This window comes from Astyanax mexicanus, chromosome 12, assembly GCF_023375975.1.
Source record: "Astyanax mexicanus isolate ESR-SI-001 chromosome 12, AstMex3_surface, whole genome shotgun sequence".
NCBI classification, from domain to species: Eukaryota; Metazoa; Chordata; class Actinopteri; order Characiformes; family Acestrorhamphidae; genus Astyanax; species Astyanax mexicanus.
Genome location: NC_064419.1, coordinates 30,756,275 through 30,764,752, shown reverse-complemented (window position 1 = coordinate 30,764,752; position 8,478 = coordinate 30,756,275).

Sequence of the window (8,478 nt, the reverse complement as noted above, 5' to 3'; positions counted from 1 at the left end):
GCTGGGGCCGCTCAGTAGCACGCTGCAAAATGGCTGCGGCGTCTCCTTCTCTGGCGTCCGAAGCCCTCGGTAGTTACTATATTACCTCTGCCAAACTTTAGTTACGGCAACCGCTGCCACCATGTGTGATAAAGCGCATTCATATCCAGCAAGGACAGAACGAAACTTTATGGGTAGTGTAGGGCGAGCGCTCAGAAGCAGGGCCAGTAACCATGGCAACAAGGAGGTACAGTTTATCCGACACCGTTTATTTACACACCAACACTAATATTTACAAATTTACAGGCGTACGTACTTGACGAGAAAAGAAAACGAAAAGTAAACAAACACAAAATAATCTCTTCACGCAGAGAATAAGGTCTATCTCCTATACAGTCGTATAGAGCTTCTTTTCATGGCTGATATCCCGAACTATCTGCCCCCCCCCTTACTCATAGATCCAGTACACCTTTTATACCATTAACCCCTCCCATGAACATACCATTTCTCACACGGGTAGAACCGGGTAATGATACACCAAGTACATGGTACTATGATATAATAAGAATAACAATATTAATAATAATAATAATAATAATAATAGTAGCAAACTCTAATCAGTTTGTAAGTGCTGAAATCTGTACGAGTTTCAATGTACATATAAAATACACATTCACATTTCTTCCCTTTCTTTTACAGGTACACACTCCCCCTCTCTTCTGCAAGGATGGACTCACCCAGGTAAGTAAAAGGTTTTGAGTTACGTGTAGTACCCTTTTGTCTCAACAGGCTGAGCATGAGTGTACACAGGTAAGTAATATAGTCTTTATGGTGATGAAGAGGGGTATAGCCTACTTCATCACAAAGTGAGGATTTCTACACCGTTTAAGTGATATTACATGGCCACAGTGGTGAGGTAAATGCCCTGTTTTCAGCTGTTTTACACTCACCTTCTGAAGAGCAGCAGCGGAGGGGGCTGTGAGCCGCGTTGAGCGGCTCTGCTGTACTACTGGCCTTGAGGCGCTACCTGTCACGTGATCTTCGGAGCATGATGTGATTGGCTGGTTGTTGGCTCGATTGAAGACTGAATCGATTGCTCATCCTGTGTGTCCCGGATGTTTACAGCGAATTTTGAGCGTTGTATTTTAACAGTCGAATTTGACAGGTCGAATTTGAGCAACCTGAATTTTAATTGAATTTTTAAAACTTGAATTTTTGCTTTTGAATTTTTTTACATTAAAATAAAATAAATGATATACTGAAAAATGAAAGTGTTTAATTCAGAGGCAAAAAAAATCACATGCAATAATTCAATGTAAAATAATTCAGTGCTAAAAATTCAAGTGCTTTTAAAATTCAAAATCTGGTGACACTGTTTTACTTCCATAACAGATGTCCTATCATTTTCCTTTACAATTCTCTGATATAATTCAGAATTTATTGTTTCATCAATACATTTTAAAGACAATCCACTCTGCACAGCAAATTCTGAAGTGTGAAAGTGTTAAATTGTCTGAATCTTTTCTCCAATTTAAACTACAAGTTGAGTTAAGGGGAGCTTTTTGGCGGTGTAGTATTTCGAAGTTTATTCCAAGGTGTTGAGGAGCGTAACTTAATTCCCTTGGAGTTCATTCATCTTTACTGCTTTGTGCCACAACAATGCTTCCCTTAACCTCACACAGCAAAAACTGGAGAGTTAAACAACTGAGAGTTGATTTATATTCTTAAAAAACTCATTAAGATTTAAATTGTGTTTAGTGTTGGATTTATTTGACAGAGTTAAATATTTCAGTGTTAACCCAAATGTTGAGCATAATTTATTTGCATAATGGGCGTGTCCCCCTAGCCTAGCTTGCCATCAGTGTGAAGTCTTGCCCACCAAGATTACCTTCCATGGGGTACTTCATTGTGCTTTATGTAATGGTTGTTTGCCTAGCCGATTTGTTGTTGGCTATAAGAGCAAGTTACCATCTCCTGCACTGTAAAGTGTGGTGACGTGAAGTGTTGACAATGCACTGAAAACTGCAATGCAGAATTAAAGTTTCCATGTAATCAAAGCGTACTGTGGTGGACACTTGTTGAGTAAATTGTTGTTGTTTTCAAGAATTATGCATTTTGCTGTCCTTTTTCCCTAAATGTTTCAGGTTTTTAATATATTGAAATGTTTTTAAATAATATCAGTTCAGTAACACAAATTGGTGCATTAATTGTTAACACTGTAAAAAAGTTTATGTTACAATTAACTCCAGCTGAGAGCTAAATTTTTGGTATAAACAGTTTAGATTTAACTCCTGAACAGAGTTCAACTCCCAGAAAAGTTACTTTAACTCTGTCATAAAGTGTATTCAGTGGTCACACATATACACTTAAAATGAGTTGATATTAACTCTCAGGGAGTTTACTCCAAAAAACAGAATTTGCTGTGTGGCCCAGATCATGATAATACCACCACCATGTTTCACAGACGGGATAAGCTTTGGAATGCAATGTATTCCTTTCTCCAAACAAGATGCTTTCCATTTAAACCAAAAATGTCTATTTTAGCGGTCCACAAAGCATTCTTCCAATAGTGTTGTGGTTTGTCCATGTAATATTTAGCGAACTGCAGACAAGCAGCAATGTTCTTTTTGGAGAGCAGTGGCTTTCTTCTTGCAACCCTGCTAGCACTGTTGTTCAGTGTTCTTCTGATGGTGGATTTATGAACATTAACATTAGCCAACATAAGAGAGAGGCCTTCAGTTGCTTAGAAGTTACCATAAGGTCCTTTGCGACCCCACTGACTATTACACACCTTGCTCTTGGAGTAATATTAGTTTAACAATGGTCTTGAAAGGTTTTAAAGACAAAATCTGTCTGAATGTAGATGGGTGCAGACCAAACACTCAGTCCAAATCCTTACCATGGAAACTAAGCACTGAAATACATGCTGGTCCAGAACACATGACCTTTATCCTGCATTTACTTTCTTGCACTTCCTCATCTTTGATTAAGATATCATTTCCACTGTAAATTAAACAAACACTTTGCCTTCATCACTGCCTTTGTCCTTTTGCCTTATTTATAATCAGATAATTGTTTATGGCAGGCGTTATATTTAAGGGCATTAATTCTCATTAATATATATTATCAAGTTTCCTTGCTCTAGAAGGATCTGCACTACTGCACATGCTCAGTTTCACTCTTTAGTTAAACAGGGTCTACTGAGCAGTTATGCAAGGGGGTTCATCTGATGTTGGTCACACTATGTGCATATTGGGCATGTCCTTCCACCTCTTACTCACCATCAGTGTGTAGTCATTCTCCATAGACTGGTTTCTCCTGGAATTCATCTGCGTTTTATGCAATAACAACTCCTTGGTCAGTGTTGAAGGCTGTAAGAGCATTGAAGGCTGGTTATATCTGCATGCCTGCAATACTTATATAACTGATATTGAAACAGTTAAGCAATAGTCATGAATTCCCAGTTGATAACTTACATTAATAAAAGAGTAAATTGATTTTTTTGTGCAGACTCTGTAAAAATATTTGTTGATGATTGATGAGTTATTAAGTTCATGCTATTTAAAAATGCTTTCTTCTGTAACTGACAAAATAATTCACCATACTTAAAATACTTTTTTGCGTCAATGTAATTCTATAAGAATTTTAAACAACTAAGTTAGTCTCTTGCAAGCTGTTGTGTTGATTTTTTTTGGTTGACCCAAGGCTTTATTTTTTTAGAGTTTAGCTCCATATAAACGTTCTGCAAGGTTTTAACATGTGGTCTAAGAAGTAAAAAGCAAAAGATCATTAAAATCAATCAGTGTCTATCAACTACTTTTCTTTTCTTAATTCCTGAATATGCCATGGCCTCATGTATCACATATGATGTGAATGACTTCCTTGAATTCTTAAATGTTTGACATGTTTGCACCTCACTGTATACAACTACCCACCTGGCCACCAACATCAATAGACGTTAATTATAGGTTACATGTAGGCCATGACGTCAACTGACAAAAAAAAAATCATGTCAAGTTAGTGTCTAATACTGTTGCGTGCCTGCAGGGTAGACACCACCTCAACATATGTGATGCACATAAAGAAGAAAAGTAATTTTTTAGGAATTGGGCAGGATTAGCCAACGACCTGGTTAATGATCTAAAAGTTGTTCTCCCACATTTCCTCCGCCTACAGAACTCCTGAATGGGGACATAAAATCAGCAAACAAGTCAAAAAAGGTTTTGATTGCCTAACATGCTCCACTGCATCATCACTTATTCAGGAAATCTGTTTTTGAATCACTTTTTCCACATTTCTTCTTTCTTCTCCAATTTCTCTACTTCCTCCAAGAGTACAAAGTTTGGCTTTGTTCTGCTTTTTCATTCAGTTTTTTTTTTTTTTTTCATAAAAAAATTGCAAACTGAGGATGTATGTGTGGTATTTATCACAGACTCTTCTGGAGACTAGTTAGCATTTACCATCACTTCCCTCCATCTTCTGTTCACTCAAAAACAAACTTGAGCTGAACTTTGTTTTATATCAGTGAAAGTTGAGAACGCCAAACCTGAGTAAGCAGACGTCTCACTTCTCCTGCAACTTTCGGGCTCCCTGAGCGACAGCGCGAGTGAATGACGGACATAGTGGGTGTGACATTGAGAGCATACTTATTGGTCTGAGACCTATAAGTGTTTTCTGTGGGTGGGTTTACATCCTGACTGGTCTGTCTATCGTCTCAGTGAACTGCATTTTGGGCATTAGACCAAAATGACCGCGGCCTCAAAGTAAATGAATTGGCCATGGCTCATCTACAGCAACTTCAAAAGATCAGAGGGTGCATTGTAGAGTTGCACAATGCAGCTAAAAGAGTGATTTATGTAGGCCAAAGGTCTCTAAGGTCCTCTCCATTACGAGTTTGCTGTAGAACACCGGAAAAATGAGCAATAACTTCCATCAGAGTGATGATTATAATGAATTCAAGGCTTTGTGATTTAGTTTGGGTTTTAGCTCATGAGCTCCATTGGAGCCACATGTTTTTTTGTTTAGATTCAGCCCACATGAGCACACTGAAAACCTGCAAATGATTTACCTTCCACCCAACCTTTCCACTGGCAATCAATAATATACCCACACAAGCTCACCTCGCTGCAATTTTGATTTCGCCTGCCAAGTATTCCACGAACCATGTGGGACGACTTTGTGCGAATCTTCAGCACCTTTTACCTCTCAGAGAAATTTGACAAATGTTTAATTCTCAGTAGCAAATGTGAGTTTTAGTTTGTTGATTTGCTGATTGTTGGTTTATTCTAGATTCATTTCTAGAATACCTATAACTACTGCACTGTAGGCCTACACAAGCTGAATTTACTTAAATAATTTCTGAAAAAAAAAAAACAGTTGCCTTAAAAGATTTAAGTGAATTTTACTGAAAACTGGAGTCTATTGATTAATGACAAAATTGTTAGTTAATGAGTTTGAGTTTTATGTTTTGCAGTGGTGCTTGAAAGTTTGTCAAGCCTTTAGAATGTTCTAACACTTTAAAAAGTGATTTTGTGTTTTAGTCAGGAGAACTAATATTATCTAGTTGAGCGAATTTACCAGCCAGCACAACTCAATAAAATTAGTTAAAAAAACTTTAACCTGAAAACTTAAAAATGCTTGTTGAGCCAATGAAAACAAAGTGGTTTATACCAACTTTTAGTTCAGTACATGTGTCAAAGCTCTTTCATCAGCGTTGGTTCATACAGCTTTCCCATAAGTCTCCTGGAACCATATATTTGCATATTGGGTGTGGCCTCTCCCTTACTTACCATCTTTGTGTTGTCTGTTGCCTAAAGCTACTTTATCCTAGGCATGCATTAGTATGTTGTATATGTTTGTTTCTTGGTCTCAATGTTGTAGGCTATAAGAGCAAGTTACCTTTAATTCTGAGTTTCTTGTTTCACAGAATGTTGGCTGAGAGCTGCGGTGTTCATTTTTGTGTTGTTCCTATATTATGCTGTGTTCTATGTTCTTCAAAAATATAATGAATATTTTATGAACAGCTATATGTGTTCTATAAAATATTGGCTCAGTTTAATTCAGTCAAATCATTTTTTTTGTTTTAACTCACTTGTTGAATAAACTAAAAACTGTATATTTGTACAAATTAACTGTGTCAAAATCAAAATGATGAATTATGAATGAACTTAAAGGAGATCTCTGGTGTAAAATGGACTTTTGGTGTAGTAAAACACGATAAAAAGTACTTACCTTTGATGAATAGCACACCTCCACCCTCCCACAGCACTTCGAGATCCAGAAATTTTAAAAGTTTGTCCAAACATCCTTCAGACTGGGTGACACTGGGCATTAATTTGCCCCGATAAATCACTTTTTCCACCGTTATCCAGCTCCACTCCTCTTTGAAGGAATCAGAAGAGCCCTGACATTTAAAACAAGGCATTAATAACTTAAAAAATGCACAAGAAGCTTAATAAAAAACACTGTTTACATCCTATAAGGTGACCTTCAGCTCCGAGCGCCGCCATTCATCCTGGTGCTGGTTGCTACACTATGGCTCGTTTTAAATGTCATGTCTCAGATTCTAGCATTGTACACCGGAGTTTTCCTTTAAAATTTTAGATATTTATAATTTAACTGAATCAAAGTAAACTGAGTTTAGTTGAGCCAATACATATTTTTTTTTCAGTGTATATTTCTGAATAATATACTATTTACTATAATAAATATGACCTAAAACATCCTTATTGTTGAGAATAAAGAGAACCCAGTTCAATTAGACAAATTAGAGAAATAAATATTATACTTGTTAATTACGTATGTGTAAGTGACAAAATATTTAAAGCTCTAGTATTATCAGTTAGTTTGAAGGTGAAATTAGACTCGGATGTTTATAATCAATGCGATGACAATCAGGTGTACGTGGGCAGAGATTTATTTTTTTAAGGAACAGGGATCTATCAAATTCTTGTTTGTGGAGGTGAATCATGACATGAACAAAGGACATTTCTGATGACCTCAGAAAAGGGGTTGTTGATTCTCATCAGACTGGAAAAGGCTATAAAACCCTCTCTAATGAGATTCAACCCCAGACAGATTATTGTTCTCCCCACACTGTAAACTCATAAGTTGTTTGAACTCAAATGAATTAAGTCTGTCTTACATAAAATTGGATACTTCTGAACATCACTCAACTATTTTGAGTTAGGTGAACATTTGTGGACACATATATACATTCAAACGGAGATCTAACAGATAAGTTGAACCAACTTATAATAACGTTTAGTCTGTTGCCATAGGCAGCTTCTTTTTCATTGGATTCTGGCACAATCTATTTGCATACTGGGTGTGTCCAACAGTTTCTGACAGACACTCACCATAAGTGTGTAGTGATTCCCCCCAGGCTAACTTAGGTAAACTTCTAGATAATGTATTACAGTTAATTGCCTGCTCTTTGTGTTGTAGGCTGTAAGGGCAAGTGTCATTGTGTAGTCATTGCCCCCAGGGTTACCATTGGAAAACTTGTAGTAAAATGAAATTCTGAAGAAAAGCAAGAAGAAATCAACATTTATTTGCAACACAGGACTTTTTGGGGAAATAAATTGGTGTAACAAAAATAAAAAAGGTAAATCAACTTCCCATTACTTAAAAAATCTAAGCAACTCAGCTGCCTTAAAAAAGTTAAGTATCATGTAGCTTGCAATTGGCTACCTTAGCCCTGAGAGAGCACATTGGCCTTGCTCTCTCTGAATGGGTAGATGGCACTCTCTCCCAACATCATTCCGAAGAGTGATGTTGATGTATCGGAACCGAGTCGCTGCGCTTTCCTCCGAGCTCTCTGTGATGATACTCAGCAATGCTGCATCAGCAGCATTGAAAAGAGGCGGTGGCTGACTTCACATGTATCGAAGGAGGCATGTGCTAGTCTTCACCCTCCTGATGTGTTGGGGTGTCACTAGAGATAGGGGGAGTCCTAATGAGTAGGTTGGATAATTGGCTGTGTAAATTGAGAGAAAATGGGATTAAAAAAATAATAAACTCAATTTATCTTGTTTTACAGTATAACATAAATAAAATAAGTTAAATAACCTTCCCCTTTAGTGGTAATAACTTGATGTTTCAAGTTATGCTAATTTAAGTTTTTAACTTATCTGGGCTTATAGTGCAGGAGTGGTTGACCAACAAAGACCACTCAAAGAGCAAAGTAAGCAAAGCAACAGAAGGCCTATCTCATGTTAGCTAATGTTAATGTTCATGAGTCCACCATTAAGAGAACACTGAGAAACAATAGTGTACATGGCAGGGTTGCAAGGAAAAAGCCACTGCTCTTTAAAAAGAAAATTTGTTAAAGATCTTGTGAAAAAGTGACAAGGTTATTGAAAGAATGTTTTTTGAATAGATGAGACCCAAATAGAAAATTTATTTTTTATGAAAACCGTTATGTTTAGAGAAAGGTAAACATTGCATTCCAGCATATAAACCTTATCCCATATGTAAAAACATGGTGGTGGTAGTATC